Below are 20,814 nucleotides of genomic sequence, written 5' to 3'. Positions count from 1 at the left end.
TATGATGACATATAATACTACAAACTGCTTTTCGGAGAAAATCTGTCACAAATCCATAGATATTTCAAAACTGACAGTTCACAGTGACGATGATGATGGGTCGATAGTTGTGCTCAGGAAAACAGCTGCAGTGCTTTTTTTTTATTGATAACAGTTTGTTCACCCTTGAACCAACCACAGTCCCTCCACCTTGGTGGAGGGACTGTGAACCAACACACTTTGGTATGACCCTTTCGCATTTCACAATGGAACTTGAGTCCATAAACAGCACTTTTAAAGAAAACCTGGTCGTTTTTTGTAAATTCTGCCGAAATTTGTGGCTTTGAATCAGTAGTAGTATTTCACTCGATAGGACGACTGCGTAATGCTCGGCGCCACCGTGAAAATAGATATGGCATTGAAAAGACGCGTCATCAATATCAGTTTCCTTATTTACGAAATAACATAAATCTCCAAGCTCAAATTAGAAGATACTTTGATGATGCCGAGAAAGGCTTACATCAAATGTGTATGTGGAATTTCTCTCGGGATGAAAGAGTTCCCACTGAGTATCTCTATTTCAAAGTGATGAGCGGAGACGGCGCGTCATGAGTCTTACGGTGTTCTCATAAAGAAGACGAGTACACAATATGTTACTTACTTTGAATCGGTGTCGTGGGCAATATTACCATGGCAACGCGATTCTTGACTCAAAGCTGGCAAGTACATCTCTACTTGTTAATATTCTGTAATTAGTCAGATATTTCATTGAACATACCTGCCTGATCTACACCATAATAATGGTACCGTCGGGAAGTCATCGATGGTCGCTGCCAAATGTCTCGATTAAAGGGGGTAATTATGGTGATGTAAGTTGAAATTTACGCGGGGCGGGGCACAAAGTGGTTGATCATTCTGATAGTTGATCTACTTCGGTTGATAAACCCATATCTTGAGTTTAAAAAAGCGTCGGCAAAATGGTACAAAGCATCTGTATACTGAGCCTCTGATTGAAGTCTCAGTGGTATAGAGTATATAATTATCTCTCCGCTTTGTAGATGTGTTTCATCGCAAATATGCGATGTTTGTATTTTTTAAAGATTTACTTCAAGTAGAACTGTATCAGTCTGAGAGACGAAAGAAACACTGCAAAGTCAATTTGACGTTATACCAGGGACTTATGTTGAGTTGACTAGGTAGTCCTGATCGGCCTATATCAGGCATAGAGATGCATTTTACGATAATACCAGGATAGACAATTTCAGCAAAAAACACGAAATGTAGCGATTTTCTGCCCATCTTCTTAAATGCAGCTGTCTACAGATCGGTGATGAGCTACCTTCTAGTGAACGTTTTAAACGTACGTGCATGCAATCAAAGCGTTCAGACTTGTTGTGGATGTTTTGCACCAATTAGCAAATGGAAATGCCATGTTAGTGTCATGATGATGAAAAGAGGGTTCGGAAAATGGACTATCCCTTTTATGCATCAAATAATTCATGGACAATGAAAACGTTAAATATTAACCTGAATAAAATTGAATTATATCTCTGTTTGTTGACATAACCCAGTCGAATGACTTAGTATCGGCGCGACTTAGTATCTCTGCATTTTTAGTTTACAGCTCCGTTTTGACAATATATATATTATTGCTTGCTATTCAAACTTATTGTTGAATTGCCTTTTGAAGCAAACTTTGTCTAAACCTATGCTTAGAACAGGACTAACACCTCGAGTATGGACATGTAGGGATCATTTCAGAGAATTTAGGAATTTTTTTAAAAATAAGCTTATCATATGAAGAATATTGATAAATACCCCAAAGAATACCACATAAACATGTAAGTTTTCATACTTTTTCATCATCAGGGTATGCGACAATATCAACAAGTTGAACACATTTCAACCCAGTCACACATTTTACCAGTCTTAGTGCTTTTAAAACCCAAGTGTCATGTGTTTTATTATCTCTTGCTGATAGTCATTTTACTACCGAGAGTTTTTGATATTTGTCAGTCTCTGTTGTCACTTGTTTAGTGCCTTTCTTAATAGTAGTTTCTGCATGTTGTGATTTGTCTTTTTCATGTTTCAAATAAATAAATAAATAAATAAAACTAGTCCACTATTGAGATCTGCTCTGCAAACAGATAGCAACATATTTCCAAAAGAGAGTATGTTACGTCAGTTTGTGAAACAAATATACGTCAATGCAAACACATTAAATTTGAAAACTATTCAATGTCGAAATTGTTGGACCCTCAAATTTGCCGAGGCTAAACTTTTACCTTTTTTTCTTCCCCTTTTCCATGGTGCTCACCATTCTTTGGGTAATTTTCTGTTCTCCTTTGTTCCTTTCCTTTGAAAAAAAAATTGTTTCTTTCTTCAAATAATTTTGGATTATTGGGTTGTTGTGAATTGAAGTAGTAAAAGGCTACTTCGTTTAATGGACATTATTTGAGGAATAGATGAGAATATTTCAAGATGTTTTAAATTCCATATATAGCGAGGGGATGCTGCGTATTAGCACTTAAATGCTTACAAACATTTTACCAGGGAAGGTCAGTTACGTATTTGTAACTCCATGGCAACTAATTGAAACCCCTGACGTTATTTGTGATTACCAAATGTATTGCGCGTGCGTAATGAAGGAAGCCATCTGTATACGAGATATACTTTCGATATAATATACAAATTTACTCGTAAAGTGATGTTTGTTTATTAAATACATATTTTTGCATGACAGGAATTTTCATATGTAACGAATGCGATAAACCCGCAACGTACAGGTTAAATTGTCATTTTTTGCATTTCGGGATAAATAGTAACACAATCGACATGGTATCACGTCAGGGCGCCTGGTCAGTAGTAAAGTAAACGTGGGCAACTGGGATAAGTAAGAATTTTACACCCCATTTTATTCATTTATCTACATGAAGCGAAGGAAAATTTAACCATCCATGTAACTAAAGTATGACCCTGACCTATATACGAACTCACGCACGCGCAACAGTGCATTGTCCTGAACTAAGCGGGGAAATTCCCTGCTGAGCATGTTTATACATGTACGGGAAATTCCGTGTGAGTCATCACCATCAAACTAGCCTATATAAAGGACCCCGTTGTCAGTCAGTTGCGGAGTCTAGCTGATGTTGAACACGAAGTTCCTATCGGTGCGAACTTGTTCACCTGATAGATAAAATTTTAGTAATTTCCTCTGAACTTAAAATGTGACGGAAGACCATTACTTCAAATAATATGAGACGTTTCAGATGAATGGTACTGATATCTAAAGTGTTCACTCTTTTATCTCTACGTACAATGTAGTTCCTAAGTCGTTCTCTATTCTATTCCCACCAACAAAACATTCAATACTCATTTCCCCTCCCCGATCTTTATCGATACTTATGATAATATCACAAGTTGTTCTGTTATCTGTTTTCATAGCATAATATCCACAAATCGTCAAATTCATCTCCAGTAGCTAACTTTACACATCTAATGAGAACTGTACCATGTTGAAGTATTTTCATATTATCAGTCATCTGTTGATTTACAGTCTGTAAAGTGAGAATCAGCTGCCTCATCACCGACACTTTTAAGACCCAGTTTCTTTAAAGTTGTGTCCCAAAATAATCTAACTGGAACTCCGCTAGCTGTATACGAGCAATAATTCTCCCCCTCGTTTATCCACCTTCTTAGTGTATTATCTCTGCCTTCATTATTGTATTAAGAGGACTAATTTTAAGGTGAATCGGTATACCAAGAAGTGCAATGTATGGATTCGTAGGAGTAAGCCAACTACGAAATCTAGCAACTTGTACTTGTTAACATGCTATCGAAATAAATAACATTTGGAGTTCCTGGCAGTTCAGCAACTCCACCCGCAATTTCACTATCCAATATATCTAAGATGTTACGCGGCACATTATAAGGCATGAATTTCTGACTAGCCGAATCCCATGTCAGAGCAAAAGGAGTAGGATCATTCGAAGCCTTTGTGGCGTCAATTACATTTCATCAATGTCTTTAAGTTCGGAAAATTCTACAGCATGTTCGTGGGGTGGCGCCGCGGCATTGGCTAAAACGAAATATTTTTCGCGGTCTTTATAACGAAGGACGTAATCCTTATTATGATTAGCAGCCATCTTAGTATTATTGTTAACTTTAACATCACTCAGATCTTCAAGCTCAAGATTTTGCATACGAATTGTACCTAGACCGAAGCCACTTGGATCAGACATACTCCGTAGGGACCTATATACAGTGAAAATTAAAATAATACCTTGTAATATACACAACCATGGCTTCAGCTATAGGAATGACAGTTCTCGGTGCTGTATTAAATGCACACGGCATTCACAGGAGGAAATATTATCGGACAAAAGCTTTCTGGGAATGGTGAGGCTCTTATTGAAGAGAAAGTCCGACATGATAAAGCATTAGAAAAATTTGAACATGATCGCAACGTCTGGTCAGAAAAAAGATTACTACAGGCTGACTGGAAGAGAAAGTGAAAGAAAATCAAGCAAAGGACGCACATGCTGCAGCTGAGTTAAGAGATACAGATGCAGAAATCCTGGAAGAAGCAGAAGCGGTGCAAAGCCGTTCCGAAGGCGAAGCAGTTCAATTCTCAGATTATTATCAACCCAGTCCTGAGCAAAAGAAATATGAGATGATCTATATTGCTGGAGGATTGGTCGTGGGATGGTTTATGTTACACCGGTAGGCGGAACGACTACAGCAATTCAATACAAAAGCTAATTGGCCAGTTATTGAAATCGATCATGTTTCCATCCTGATCTGTTATCCAGATACGCATTGAATTCATGTAATCTCCCCCTTTTCTCATGGCATAGAAATTGTCTCCGTTTTTAAAATCGTAAGTAACCTTTTCACTTATTTCTCTCGTATCCCGGATGGGAAGTATTTGTAAACAGTTCGATACTTTCCCCTGTATGTATCCTCCGGAGGCACCCGAACCAAATGAAACATAATTTCCAGTAACATCGACTACATCTGAATGAACTATATATTTAGTGACTGTTAAGAAATCCACTTTCTTCGGACTCATAGTACTTTTTATAACTGGGTTGTTCTCAGGTTTATCTGAAAAGCCGACGACGTTGGCGAAGCTACCTGTGGCATTGAAATAGACTTTAATATCTTTAGCCAAAGTTAGATAAACATGGTTTGTCGGCAGATGTTTTTCAAAATTAATTTTTTGCTTCAACCCGATTGCTTTGTTTAACGTATCGATATTGTAGTTACCTGGACGTATTGATTTAGTCTTCTTTGGTTGGTCACCTTCTTGATATTTTATTACATTATTCGTCGATGTTATGTTATGCCATGAATTATATAGTCCACACTCTAGCAGTCTTATCTTCGGAAACTGTGTCGTGTCAATGCAAGGGTAAAAATTAACAGTGACTGGTTCACCTGTTTGGCTTTCAATCCAAATGATCATCGTTGTACGTTGTATGTATATATTACTAAGTATAAATGTTCGATGAATATTATTATTACGAAGTATAAGGTTCTGCAGGAATAATATTTTTCTGTTCAAGGAGATCTTTGGTCGCAACCGCAGCAGCAGTCGCACCGCCTAATTTTGCCAATCGAGTCAAATTTGGTCGACTTGGATCGCCAACCTCTATTTTCAGAAATTTGCTGGAGATCATTAGATATCCCATCGCAAGTCCTGCGATTACAATACCATCGTACATTGTGTTTACAACTGTTTTAATATCCATGATTGCTGACTAGTATATAAATAAAAAATAAAAATAAAAAATATGGGGAGTTAATCCATCTCATACAATGTAGAGGAGCTGGGTCCTCCCTCCCCCTCCCCTCCCCTCGGAACCCCTGTTGGAACTGTTCTGGAGGGAGCTGCTACGTGCTCTGTTTTTTTTCGCTTTCTGGGAGGCCGAACGGGACAAATATGCCGAGCACGCCCCCAATATAGCCCTAATGCAGTCAATGAAACTCCCACAATTCCTAAAACAAGATAACATTTATTATACCAGCGTGAATTATTATCACACTGTTCTTTCATTGTAGGCGGTAGGTCTGCTTCAGTCGCTACCGCATCGCTATCCCCCTCCCCCTCCCCTCCATTGCTTTTAGTTTCTTCTCCCTGTTTTGCCTGTTCCATTCCGCTAATTTCTTGCCCGCAGCAACTCTCCCTGGATGCTTCGGCGGTAACGTCATTTTCTCTATGTTGCGCTGTGTCGGAGGTGCCGGTGTTGGTGGTAGGATCGTCCCTGACGGAGCCTCTGACGGAGTCGTTTGCTGAGTCGGCGAAGTTGAATCCATTTATTTCAGGTACTATATTAAACCCGATTTTTTTAAAATTTAAATGTTTACCCGTAATTAAACCGGTGGAAATTAGAGCAATCACGGGCCCCCACGTGTACGCTATCCGTCCTGATAATCGTTTTATTTCACTGTTTAGAATAAAATCCTTTTTAAGATCAGTGGCATAGTTATCTCGATCATCGATTGGAACTACCTGACTATTGCACGGGCTCCTAGATCTATGAAACTTTGAGTGATGGTATCACTTATAAGAGAACTGTATTTCGCTTCATAGACTTTAAAGGCTCGTGTTATGAATTCATCTTTCCACGTTTCCACTTCTCTAACTGTAAACTCCTTACCAAAAAATAACTTACTTTGACCACTTGCGATGACACAGAGTATTTTTTCACGTTTTGTCTCTATTATGGATTGAGCGTCCGAAGGCGCCGAAGGTGCCGAAGCCCCTTCGGAATGCGCTGCCATATTTGCCGCTGCCGATGACTTTATTAAATTCTCCATTGTTTGCAGTATGTTATCTATTCTTAGTAAAAAATAAAAAATTCGTTTAAACCTGAATCCGAAATAAAGTATTAACATAGTCTGGAATGTTAGTACGATTCCGACAGGGATTCCGGGAAAATTCTCCTCCATTTAAATCTATATGTATATAGAAACACGAATAATGAGTACAGACTTATTCCCAGTTGCTTTTCAATTGAATAAGACGAGCGTACCGACAGTACAGCATGCTGATATTCCTACCAAACCGAACGGGGGAGTAAAACCTATTCTCATGGACTTAGAAATATATGTAACGCCGACAGATAAATTTACTTTTCATCCACGGGATGTGTTCAAAGATAATGTAATCACTCATAGAACAGCAAAAGAAAGTAATGTCTGGCTGGGCAGCCCGCATATGAAATATTGGGACCAGCAACTGAATTTCGCTGTATGGTGCAGCACTACTGGTTGCGGTATATCATTCGCCCATCTCTTTGATAAGAAATTTCCGCCCCAAATACGATCATTCTGCCGTTTCCATGTATATTTTACAATACGTCGTATCCTTCACGAAATGGGCGTTGCACTTCCAGACGATACCCCCACCTTCAAAGCGGGCGACAATCCGTACAATCTCGTCCAATATGAACTTCTATGTACAGAATTTGGAAATATAAGTCCAACGAAGTCCGACTTTCGTTATCGAAAAGGTCAAAATAAAGGTCTTGGTTATGGATATGAATATTACACTAATCGTGGGCCTGTTCGACAGCCAAAAGCGATATACAACGGTCGGGACTTTTTCCTCTCCGCCGACGGAGGGTTTTCTATACACATACAATTTTGGAAAGAAAAAACACGTACTGTCCGACAAAGAACGACCGCACTACTATTTCTTCCGAAATGATGGATCGGAGGGACAATATAATAGTTTCATTCCTCTGAAGGGAGACTCGGGACTAACAAGGCTGGCCTAGCCCGCCTCAATGAAAGTCTTGAAGCCTACGTATATTGCATACTCGGCGCACAAGCAATATTCGCAGTACAATAGTGGGCGATACTGGCAGTGCACGAGCAAGTCCGAAAAGAATTCGGCGTTCTCCTCGAAGATGAAATTCGCAATACCGACAAAGTAATCAGTTATAGGCGATATCAAGACACAATAATGAATACTGGTGTCAAACTTGATATGGCAGTTTCGCCCAATTTACTTCTCTTGCCGTCTGAGATGGTTATTCTTTCGGGCCCGGAGATCTCAGGTTATAATAATGAATTGCAATACGCAACAGAATCTATGTCCTTCGGGGTGAACGGTGATATAAACACGGAAGTTCGAGAAAGTGCTGTACACGAGATGGAAGGGGGGGAGGATCCCGTGAAGTGGCAGGACGAGCCCGGAGAGTCACCTCACAATGACACGACTCTGGGGCCTCCCCTCCCCTCCCCAGAACGGGCAGCATCTGCAGACCCTATTCACGAATTCGGCAAAATTGGTTTGTTATCTTTAGCAATATTCATTACTATTGTAGGTACTGGAATAAAGTCACTAAATATATAGATCCAGAGGAAATGTCAATATACGTAACCCCCATTCAACATGATTATAACTGGACCGACATATTCTGGCAAAACAGAATTTATGTTGGACCTCCTACCGGTCCGTACTTAAGGAAATTCGAATATGTGATATTCATTTGCCCAACATTCATGAATAATAAAGCGTATAATAGAAGATTCATTTTCACCGATGATAATGTGTTTATATTTCCAGTCGGACTCGATGCAGTGGATGATACATTAACCTACGTGCATAAAGAATGGGCTGGAACGAACACTTTAATAATCCTCGATGACTGCGCCTCGTCCAAAGATATGAAGAAGCGCAGTAACGTTTTAGTCCAACTTGTTTCAGCGCAAGACATGACGGATTATCTGTCTGGGTTCTGACTCAACAATATACTAGTATTAGTAAACCATTTAGGGAAAACATACAGATGTTAGTACTATTTTACACACCGAACAAGATAGACAACAAAACTATTATAAAAGAATATGGAATGGAGGTGTCAGAACGGGAAGCCGTGGGCCTAATCAAGCAATTGAAAAGTAGACCATTCAGTAAACTAGTATTTCGTTTACGGAATCCGTACGACATAAAATTTTTCGTATATATAGCAATTATGGCTGCGCCGAAGGTTCACCGAAGGTACTCTTAGAGAATTATATTACAACCCGAAAAACTGGTTTTGGAGGTGTGACAAAAATTGTATGACGCAGCACGGGCCAGCGGACTGAAAGTGACCAAGAAAGAGGTGCAGGAGTGGTTAAAAACTCAGCTAACTTATAATCTACATAAACCGGTACCTCGTTCTCATGCTACGGGCGGCCGGCGCGTTTTTGTAACATCGATAGACTCTCAATGGCAAGCGGATCTCGTGGAATTCCCTCCCCCATTCGCAAAAGAGAACCGTAACATTCGATACATGCTAACAGTAATCGATGTGCTCAGTAAATACGCATGGGCTAGGCCGATACAGTCAAAAACGGCTGATGATACGTTGCAGGCACTACAAGACGTGATTAAGAAATCCGGGAGAAGGCCCGACAAACTTCAGACAGATGAGGGGCGGGAATTTACTAATCGAAAAATGCAGGGGTGGCTCCAGGAGGCGGGAATTCACTGGTTTCACACCTACAGTGATAAAAAAGCTAGCGTCGTTGAACGTTTTAATCGGACCCTTAAGACGATGATGTGGAAATACTTTACATACAGACAGACACGTGAATGGCTTTCTATTCTACCAGAACTTCTCGAGAATTACAATAACACCATTCACGGAAGTATCAAAATGAACCCGTGGACGTAACAGAGGAGAACGATTGGCAGGCATTTTATACACTATTCGGTCCTGAGTTGGCAGCCGGGGGAGTTACCCTGAATTCAAGCCGGGAGAACGAGTCCGAATTACAAAATACAAGACCACTTTCAAGAAAGGATATTTACCAAATTGGACAGAGGAGATTTTCGTAGTTTCAAAAGTTGTGTACGCAGCTGGCTTGGGAACTCCACCAGTTTACAAAATAAAAGATCTGAATGGAGAGGAAATACTCGGCACTTTCTATTCTGATGAACTTCAGAGTGCCCTTTCGGAACGCGACGAGCTGTACAGAGTAGAACGAATTTTGAAGACGAAAAAAATTAGAGGAAAGAAATATTATCTGATAAAATGGAAAGGTTATCCAGAAAGTTTCAATAGTTGGGAGCCGGAGGAAAATGTTATTAGAACTTCGTAAGTTCCTGTCCATGGTACTACGTAAGTACTTCGTAAGTTCCTGTCCATGGTACTTGTCAAGTACTACGTAAGTACTAACGTAAGTATTTACGAAAGTTATTCAATAAGTACCATGGGAAAAGTCTTAATTTCTTGAAAGCCGAAAGTGTCAGTTTACCACCCCACTTCCACCCCCCACCTGGCCAAGTATTTATCATGTACTGTCGTAAGTAATGTTCACTTACTGCATCTTTTTCGGCCGTATGTGGATGAGGTGGTAACCCCTCAGTCCTGAACATATTAAGTTTGCAAGATCTTCAAAACGACTTCTCATGTTACCACAGTCCGTTCTTTCGAGTCCCCCTTTTTCAGCTTTATCTATAAGTTCTGGTTGAAGTATAATGTACACAACTGACATGAGCCATAGACAAGTAACTTCAAAGTCCCTTTCAGAACCGTAGGGTTTCATAATGTCAAGTGCTCGTAGGTCAACGAAGCATTATAAGCACACACAGATTCACAAGCGTTAAGAAGTTTGTGTAGGTTCTTTAGTGAGACTCGAGGTTGTTCTAGTTGTTCTTGACCAGGTGGGAAGTACGCTTTTTCAAGTTCCTCCTCCTTGAAACCGTCTATTAAAATCCCTGGCTGCCGCCGCTCCATGCAATTCCAAAGTCAAAAGCTCGTGGATATTCTACTGGCCCGACTGTCTCGGTATCAATTGTTGGATAAGTATATTCTTGAGAACGAGGGGGGTAAGAGCGTTCCGAATTACCAAACATGGAAGCCTATAGTCGTGGCAAATTTCTAAGAAAGTCTGTTTGAACTTGTTGTGAATCTCTTCTAGTTCTTCTAAGGCGGCTATTTCGTACGACCTGGCTCGAGTCAACACATTCCGCCTGCAATAATCCCAGGGCATATCTTTGAATATGATAATGAAACTGGGTAAATGGTCAAATGCTCTAGAAACAATCTTTTTTTCTTCCGACTCCGTGGAAACGCCCCGGATTCGAGAAAAAGTCAGATGTTGAATTATGGAAGAGTCACAAATAATGTAGTGTTCTGAAGGGGAGGCCCTCCTCCCAGCCTGACATTGTAAACTAAGCGTATGTTCTATAAACTGGTTCTGAAAATCGGCAATCGAAACGTGGGTGACACGCCCATTATAAAAGTCGGCAATGTTGCTGGAAAAACTAGTGTCAAATTCTGGTACGTGATACGGATCCAAATTTATTGCATCGTAACTCTTACCACTTCCAGTTGGTCCATTTATGAATATGTATGACATTTTAGGATACTATATCATAGAAAAAATTTTTAAATTATTTTTTATTAAGATATATACGATAAGACAATGACAATCCTTTCTATTTCAACTGCAATAAAAATACTTGAAACCGGAGAAGAGAATATTCAAATCAGTGACGGCAAACTCATATTTGGTGAATCTTTGGTAGATCCTATTATATATGTAGACAGTGAGCTAGAAGTAGTTTTCAACATCGGACCTAAGTACGGTTCGGGAGGAGATCCTGCTACATGCGATGGGGTGTGTGTCCGTTGGCAACCGAGTCTTCAAAAGTTTACTGATTTAATAATATTCCGTACCCTAGGTGAAAGTTTCGATGCAAGCACTGCTAAAAGTTATGCTGCAAGCCTGGCCGCTCACTCCAAGAATACTACCGGATTTTACAATCCATCTAAAGTGTATCAGAAGCGAGGGAGCGGGGCGCAGCCAGTGGCGTATTTTAAATTTCAGTTTAAAAGAGGGAGAGGGAGAAATCACGATTTCGCTACATGTATTGATATGGTTCAAGAAATTGACTGCGGTTTTAAAACAGTGAGTCCATTGCCAGTCCGAGAAAATCCTGCTATTGTACCTCGTAATATCCGAAAGGTAGTAAGATAGAATTCTTAGCATTTAAACCGCGCTTAAGTAAGCGTGCTCTCTTTCTTTCACTGTTGAGAGGTTATTTTGTGCTGCGCCTAATAAACCAGAATTCAAGATGTGGAAGAACTAGTCGACTTAGAAAGATTAGGTGAGATATATAAACAAATAAATGCTGACAAAAATATTATAGTGGATTTTGATGACCTATCATAGAATAATTTTTTTCATTTAAAAAATTTTTAGGATAGTATATATCATAAAGATTATTATGGCCCGTCGATTACATACAGCATTCAAGGGAGCAGTTTTACGAAAAGAATTTCCTGAAGTCAGCGAGTCAAGGATATCGGGAGCTGGTGGATATTGAAGGTATGGTCCATTCGGAACGAAAGATGTACTCTGTTTATACCGAAATGGAAGTCAAATTATCGGATCCGAAACTGGTAATACACAACCGCGTTCATTGTATGTTAAATTAAATGATACATACACAAAAGATGTAAGAGGATCGGATCGGATGTGGGGCAACAATTAATAGATCGCTACGATCGTATGCTTGATACAATTGAAAATGTTGAGGGTTCTGGTCTCGTTCTCGAGGAGATACTTAATTTTGAAGTAATTCTAGTAGAAGTTTTACTCGGGGCGGCCCGGGGCTGGCGCAGTCCAACTTCCCAGATGGTTAAAAATAAGCATTGTGTTAGCGATCTGGTGCTACCTTCGGGCAGCGAGAACTGTTTTCAATACGCCATCGTAGCAAGTTTAAAGTTGACCGACCCCGAGTTTCGTGAAAAGAAATGTGGTCAGGTAAGGAGAAAATGGAATACGTACGCCCCATTTATGGCTGACTACTGTTGGGAGGGAATACCCACGCCCACGCCCGCCGATATGACTGTATTCAGGCGCTTCGAGCAGCAAAATCCAGGCATCAAACTTCAAGTATTTCAGATCTACGAAAATGATCCCGCTCCCCCGTCCGACATAACTGTGTTATATAGTGCCCATTCCGAAGGTGAAGCCGATAGGAATCAAATAGCAAATATCTTACTGATAGTTGGCGAAGACGGCGGCCGTTCTCACTTCGTACCAATTACTGCGGAAAATCGCCTTCGTAATTCTCGTACTAATCGAAAGAATGAGCGCAGACGGAAGTGTATTTGTATGGTTTGTTAAAAGAGGTTTTAAGTCAACAGAAGAATTAGAAAAACATCAGGTATACTGTGGAACAGACACTGCCCAGCCAGATTTTCCTAAGGAAGTGTGTCAATTTGAAGGACATCGGAAGAAGGTTCCTTCTCCCTACGTCGTCTATGCAGATACTGAGGCAATTATTGAGAAGGGGACCGGCCGACACATTCCAATTTGTCTTTCGTATGTTATGGTGGAACGGGGGTGGGGAGGATCGCGGGGACCTTCGGAACGAGGCCCGGGCCGACCCACTGTTTATGGTAAAAGAACATTCACAGGTCTCTCCTGTGTTACAGACTTTCTAAAGGATATGAAAGAACGGGCCGAGTATTATTCTAAATCGTATTATTGGAAAATAATACCGATGAGGGATCCTTCTAATTACCGGCGCGACGGATGTGATCCAGTCTGTATTGCATGTGGAGAGCCGGCAGGATACCGAGTAGTGAAGGAGGAGGCGACCTTCTATTGCGAAGGATGCCGCCGTCGAGAACCATTCCTATCTACTTTCACAACCTCAAGGGATACGATGGTTCTTTTATTTTGAAAGAATTACATGAAATCGTTACCGAAGGAGATGATGGGGGTTCCGGACCAGAGCCTAAAATCATAGCTAAGACGAGCAATGGAGGAATTATGGGTCTCTCGAAAACATTTATTTTTCACGCCTCAATTGTTGTTGCCGGAGGGAAGAGGGAGATAAAGAGACGTTTCTTTTCTATAAAGTTTATGGACAGTGCTCAGTTGATGATGGGGTCATTGGCGAAGTTGGCAAAAACTGTGCCGGAGGATGGGTGGACGGCGGCCCCACTTTCGTACCCGGACATTCAAAGGGCGAAAGGTTTCTTCCCCTACGAATATTTAGACTCGGTTGACAGACTGGGAGAGAACCAGCTCCCGGAGAGGGGGGAATTTTATAGCGAATTGACGGAAGAGGGGATTTCAGAGTCTGATTACGAACATGCATTGAAGAGTATGGGACGAAGTTGGTGTAAGACGATTCGTGATTATATGGAATTCTATTGTGAGACTGACGTTCTACTTCTTGCAAATATATTTGAAAATTTTCGTGACACATGTTTAGAAGCATATAAGTTAGATCCGGCCCATTACATGTCAGCGCCCGGCTTGACATGGGATGCTATGTTACTTTACACAGGTAATAAATTTAAACTCATTCAAGATGCTGAGCAGATGACTTTCGTACAACGGGGAATTAGAGGTGGTATCAGCCAGTGTAATATTCATTATTTACAGACAAATCATCCTGCTTACGCTGGCGCGAATTACGATCCGGAGAAACCGGTGACCGAAATAAAATATCTCGATGCAAACAATCTCTACGGCTGGGCAATGAGTCAGGCAATGCCTACGGGCGGACTTCATTGGATGACGATGGAAGAGTGGGACAGAATGGTATGCCCGAGACGGCGGAGCGTGGCGGGGACCTGGCGCCACCTTTCCACCAAGTTTTCTAGAAGTAGACTTAGAATATCCGGTCCGAATTACATGAAGAACACAGCGATTTGCCATTAGCACCGCATCACTATGATTTCCGAGGCAGGGCGGTCGACTGATTACAAGTGTGATGGATAGAGAGAGATACGTCTTACACTACAAGTTGCTGGAATTCTATCTTCGGATGGGAATGAGATTGAAAAAGATTTATCGGGTGCTTGCTTTCGATGAGGCTCCATGTCTCGCGAAATATATTGACTTTAACACTAAATGAGGGCAAAGGGAGGACAGATTTTGAAAAGAATTTCTATAAGCTGATGAATAATGCAATGTTCGGTAAGACAATAGAAGATGTTCGAAAGTACAGAGACTTTAAATTGTTTCGGACTGGAACGGCACGGATAGTGGACGTAAAAAGATTCAGAAGTATAATCCAAAGATGAAACATATAACTTTCATAACTTCCGAAGAGGATGGCGATTCCTGCGACAGTGCCCTACTGGAACTGAAAACGGATGAGCATAGATATGTAAAACCAGTTTTCATCGGCGCCGCAGTACTGGAACTTTCTAAGCTGCTTATGTATGAGACGCATTACAATTACTTTCGGGCCCAGTTCCCTGGAATACGATTAGCCTACATGGATACTGACAGTTTTGTTTACAGTGTGCCGATCCCGGACCCGGACGTAACTTTCAATGATATAGTCCGAGAAGATGTTGAAAAGAATGGTGAGAAGTCTATATATGATACTAGTGGGATGAGTGGACCATGGTGGCCCCCAACTTTCCGAAGATTAATAAAAAAGTGATAGGTAAATTTAAAGATGAGTTGAATGGTGAACCTATTCTTGATTTTGTCGGCATACGCTCGAAAGTGTATGCTTTTCGAACTCCAACTTCGGAGACGAAAAAAATAAAGGGGTGAAAGATGTTTGTGTTAGAAAACATTTGAACTTTGAAGATTATAAAGATCTGTTTGAAACTGGGAAGAAGCCGGAGCCGGCACAGTTTGTACAGTTTGTACGGAAAAAGGCTGGAGAAATCCGTAGTGAAAAGCGTAGTAAAATCATGATGGCGCCAAATGATATCAAACGTGTGCAGTTATACATCCAGACACGGGCGAATGGCTGGCAGAAACATGGCCGATAGGACGGACGACGGGTCATGGTTAATATTGTAAAGACATTAATCTACTATTTTCAATAGAGACCAGGGCATCACTGATAACATAAATGTGGGCAAATATATTATCATTGTGAGCGTCATCGCCACCCCACGCGGTATCTTTCTTCAGGATCTCAAGTTGAATTCCGTCCTTTGTGTTCATTACTTTTAAACCATTTCCATGAAACTCAATATCTTTAAAGCTACGCAGATCGATAAACAGACAGAATTTATTCTTCAAATAATCGGCCTCATCTATATCAATTTCACACCAATCTTTATCTTCAGCAAAATACCGTCGTGTTCCTTTCCAAAATTGTCTTGGTATCATCTTCTGAGCGTACACTTTATTTGCAATGCCTTCGATTGATACAGACACAGATTCAATGGAGGGTTAAAGAAAAGTTCACTGTTCAGTTCTGTCTGATTCTGATTTTTAGTGAAGAGTATAGCGATACCTCTAATGCTACGTCGTGGTACATTTATATTTTCATTGATAACGTGTCCGATTCTTTGAATGGGATTGTTCTAAAATAATGTATATGCTCGTAAAGGTAACTTTTTCCACCGTTGTAATAACCAGCAGTTGACCTCGCGAGATCGAGGTCAGAAATTGTCTCGTATTCCATTTGAATGTTTTTAATTTATAATTGGTTGTAACAACCTGATTACTGACAAGTAATTGGGGGGCGGGTGCCAACGTAATTTCCCATTCAATATGACTCCCTAACGCTTTTGGATATGCAACTCCATGACCTGTTATTAGGGGTGAGTGAGACGAATAGCATATTTTGTTTTATATGTGTCGAAAAGTAACTTATCGCCCACGACGTTTTGATCTGCATCGGTCGAACCGCTTCTCAATTTTCTTAGATTTTCGTTCTGAATTCCGTACAGTGTCATGTTAGTTCTCTCCTTTTTATGTTTGAAGAGATCGCGATAACATTCAATAAGGTTATATTTATTCAAATCGAAAAGTGTCTGACCCTCAAATGTGAGTTTCATACGCTCCACCAAATTTTTGCAACATTTTGTACTACTCGGTTATATTCATCTCCCATTACTTCGAGATCAAAACCAGGTCGAAAGTATCTGGAACTAAGAGTACTCCGCTTTCTAACTTCGGACATCGTATGATAAGTGTCTGGCCTGGATCTGCCTCACTTGGATTATGAGCAATCACGTGATGAGTTCTTTCTGACTTCGTTCCATTCGGTATTCGGTTGGTGAAAGTCGGTGATAATGTTCTATCGTACCCCATTTTTCGTGTAATGTATATAGTAGAAGAAAAAGAAAATAAATCACATCTTTACGTAATATTTCCGTCTGCCTGAAAGATAAATCGATTGCCTGTGTCGCGAATCAATCGAAGAACCCAATATTCTTGGAGATGATGAGCCTCTTGGTCATCCTCAGTATCCTGGAATACAGCTATGAATTCTAGTCGCTTAAAGAAGTTAGTCTTTTGACATTCCTTCACGAAAGCTAATATGTTATGATAAAGATTATCATCTTTGAGTCGGACACCTGGATTTGCTCGAAGGATATGTCGATTTACTCGTCGGAGTTTGCACCATTCCAATTCGACAGAGAAACCAAACAGGTCTTTATTTTTAGAAAGAAACTTTGCAATATTCTTTTCACCAAACATGTTGATGCCGTAGGGGAGTGTCATATATTAATACATAATTTTATTTATAATGACTAATGTTAAACCAGTTAAAAATATCCATAGCTGTTCTCCAACAAATCCGACAACCGATCCTGCTGTTTTTAATAGAAAACTGACGAGGGAAGCCGATTAAACCTGGTATTGCAGCAGCACTTTTGCGGCCAAGGTTTTTAACCATTCGCCAAATTGCTTTACAATTTCTTTCGCTTTTGTATATACTTTGGGCGGACCTGAACCAGACCCGCCAGTTCCTGCTCCTCCTCCCCCTGCTCCCCCTCCTCCTCCTCCTCTAGTCACAGCCAGGGCAATTGTTGATATTGTCATTCCAAGGGCAGTCAGTATTGCAGCGATTGTAATACCATTTCGTTTAAATAACTCTGTCAGCTTCAGCCTGAGTGACAATTCTGGATCGGAAATTACATCACGAAGAGACCTAGTCGTAGCCAGACTTTCACGTGCCTCACTGATCTTACCATGTTCGTATTCAATTCGATTGTCAATTTTAGCTTCTCTTGTTATGAGTTCAGCTAGTAGTTTTTCGGCTTTTCCTTTTGCTTGGGTGTGTTCTTCAGGAATTTCCTTTAACTGTTTTTCAGCTTCTCTTTTCTCTAGCCTTATTTTAACTTTTTCGTTGTTAAGCTCGCCAAGACGCATATTCGCAATCCTTAATTCATCATTAATAGCTCTATATTCAGGGTTTAGATTGTTCCATTGTTCGATTTTATTTTCAAAAGCTTGTATTTTGTCTGCATTACCAGAAGCATCTTGCCGTAACTCTGTCAGTTCATCTTTGTATACACCCATGTCTTCTGGCGTCATCTTCTCAGCTGGTATTTTATCATTTTCCACATCTTTAGAATGCAATGCACGTCCCACAAATTCGGGCTCACTATAATTATATACTTTCCTTACAAATTCAGATCCTCCTTCTTGTCTTTTTACTGTCTCGAGTGATCTAAATCCACGTCCTGAAAGTTTTGATAGCCTGAGTTCTTTATAATACAGCTTTCCATCCCTAATCTTTGCATTCAAAATTAATTCGTTTCGTGCTGCTTCATCAGTAATATTATTCTCGTTTAAGAATTTTTAGCCATTGTATTTCAAGTTGTACTCTCTGTCCAATCACACGATCTACCTGCGGGCTCCGCGCGCTTGAGACGGCCTGGGAAGGATCGGCTTCTGCAAAGGCATCATCATCGAAAAAAGTTGTTTCAGCAGTAGCGTCATCATCATCATTTAAATTTGCATCATCGATATCCTGGAGTGGTATATCTTCTCCTCCTTCTGCCATATTGTCTTTCTATATTACTACAATTATTTTTTATCCCCCCTTACATATACAGTAAAAAATGCACATCTCAGTTGTTGAAAGCGTTGAACAATTGGCTGATTACATAGAAAGAACAAGTGCTGCATATCGACGAAGTTATAAATTAATGGGTAGAATTGATATGGCTCTTAATATTACTAAGGGAATTCTTGTAAGCTCTGCTGTAATAGCGCAATTCCACAGTTCCGGTACTGTTAGCCTTAACTCCTATACCAGGTGTTATTATTGATGTAATACAAGGGAAAACTGGTGTAGCAAAGAGACGAGAGAAATATAAACATTATTATGTTCAATATAAACAGCTGCTTACACAAATACAAGAAAAGGTGCAACAACAGAGGCTCCGGGGTCAGAACTTATTCAGAACATATTTCATCAGGCGCTAGAAATACAAAAACAAGAAGGATTTAGTCCACCTCTGGAACGATATTAGACATTATGGATTGAATGGATATGAAATTTAGTTCGCACCGATAGGAACTTCGTGTTCAACATCAGCTAGACTCCGCGACCGACTGACAACGGGGGTCCTTTATATAGGCTAGTTTGATGGTGATGACTCACACGAATTTCCCGTACATGTATAAACATGCTCAGCAGGGAATTTCCCCGCTTAGTTCAGGACAATGCACTGTTGCGCGTGAGTGAGTTCGTATATAGGTCAGGGTCACACTTTAGTTACATGGATGGTTAATTTTTCCTTCACTTCATGTAGATAAATGAATAAAATGGGGTGTAAAATTCTTACTTCATCCCAGTTGCCCACGTTTACTTTACTACTCAGGTCTTATGTCTAATAATATATGAATGAGTTACAGCCAAGTCGCTCGACAACCCGGACCCCAACCCCACCCGTTATAAGCACACAATACCGCTTCTTTTATCGTTCATAACATATTTCATTTAACGATGACGGGACTGTTTCAATTTTCACGGATGTGAGTTTCATACATGTGCCATTAATCATCACGGGAGTTTATTACATTTTTATATGACAACAAATAATAGCTTATTCCAATGTAGAGCTGGGAAAAACATTTTATTTAAGTAAGGGGACCTGATCTTGTGAGCATTGCTTATCTGGGCTACAGGTCTTTTAAACTGTGACTGCATCGCGGTGTGATAGAGGTTTTTTAACGGGCAGTAAAAATTAGTAAGAAAAAATAGTATGGTTAGGACCATTAATTTTATGTACCTGTTCCTTGAAAAGCCATGTCAAAATGACGGAACATATTTTTTGCATAATTCAAAATAAGAAAATGCTATTTCAATACGATTCAAGCAGCGTATTTCAATCCAACACATAATCTCCATTAGGATGAAATATTTTAGTTTTTCAGTTAACTACAGTATGCAGTGTTCTATTGTGATTTTGGTTTCTTGTGAGAGTCTTTTAGGGTTTTTTATTCTTTAAGATATTAAGGCAATTTCAATTGCTTAAGGAATTTTTCTAAGCCAAAATGCACATGTTCTTCCATTATATGTCAACGAGAGAGAGAAAAAAATCGTAAAATTGCAAATCATTAAGGCTGTAATGCTTTGAACTTTGGCACTGGAGCAACCCAAATACTGAATTATACAACTCCCGTCAGTGACAATTCCACTCCCAGACTTAACTCATTACTGGCCTTGTTTATCTCCATTTAACTGGCAATAATTGTAAATTTAACATGCCTGTCAGAGCATCGGAAAACTTTCCCACGCGTCATACACGTAATACCACTTACGAGAACACGTAACAAATACTCTTTACTTCCAGGGTCAGTGAGTTGCTAATTTGGTAGGCCTTCCATTGTATGGGCTAATCGATAGAAGAATGTCCATACGTGCTGCACTTCACAGGGAAATGAAACGAAAGAAGAGAATAGAAGGTCGAAGGTCGCACGCCGTCTATAAATTACAGTACTTCTTTAAATACTTAAGTCACGTGTTCACATTGGATCGGGAAGCATACTTAATTATTGATGAATTGTTGATTAGTCGTTGATCTGCCAGTTTTTGAGTTATTAAGTTATGAGGTTGGGAGGATGCAAGTATGTTTATACAACGATACA

At 40.1% G+C, this 20,814-nt stretch overlaps 1 protein-coding gene across 1 annotated transcript in view; it reads right to left on the bottom strand.

Annotated features, from left to right (window-relative positions):
• Positions 1-20,814, bottom strand: part of LOC139145273 (hemoglobin subunit epsilon-like) — a 38,224-nt gene that overhangs the window by 16,386 nt on the left and 1,024 nt on the right. The window lies entirely within an intron of this gene.

Source organism: Ptychodera flava, chromosome 12 (assembly GCF_041260155.1).
Source record: "Ptychodera flava strain L36383 chromosome 12, AS_Pfla_20210202, whole genome shotgun sequence".
Taxonomy (NCBI): Eukaryota; Metazoa; Hemichordata; class Enteropneusta; family Ptychoderidae; genus Ptychodera; species Ptychodera flava.
The sequence above is the reverse complement of the archived record's forward strand: the minus strand, read 5'-3'. Positions and strand labels throughout refer to the sequence as shown.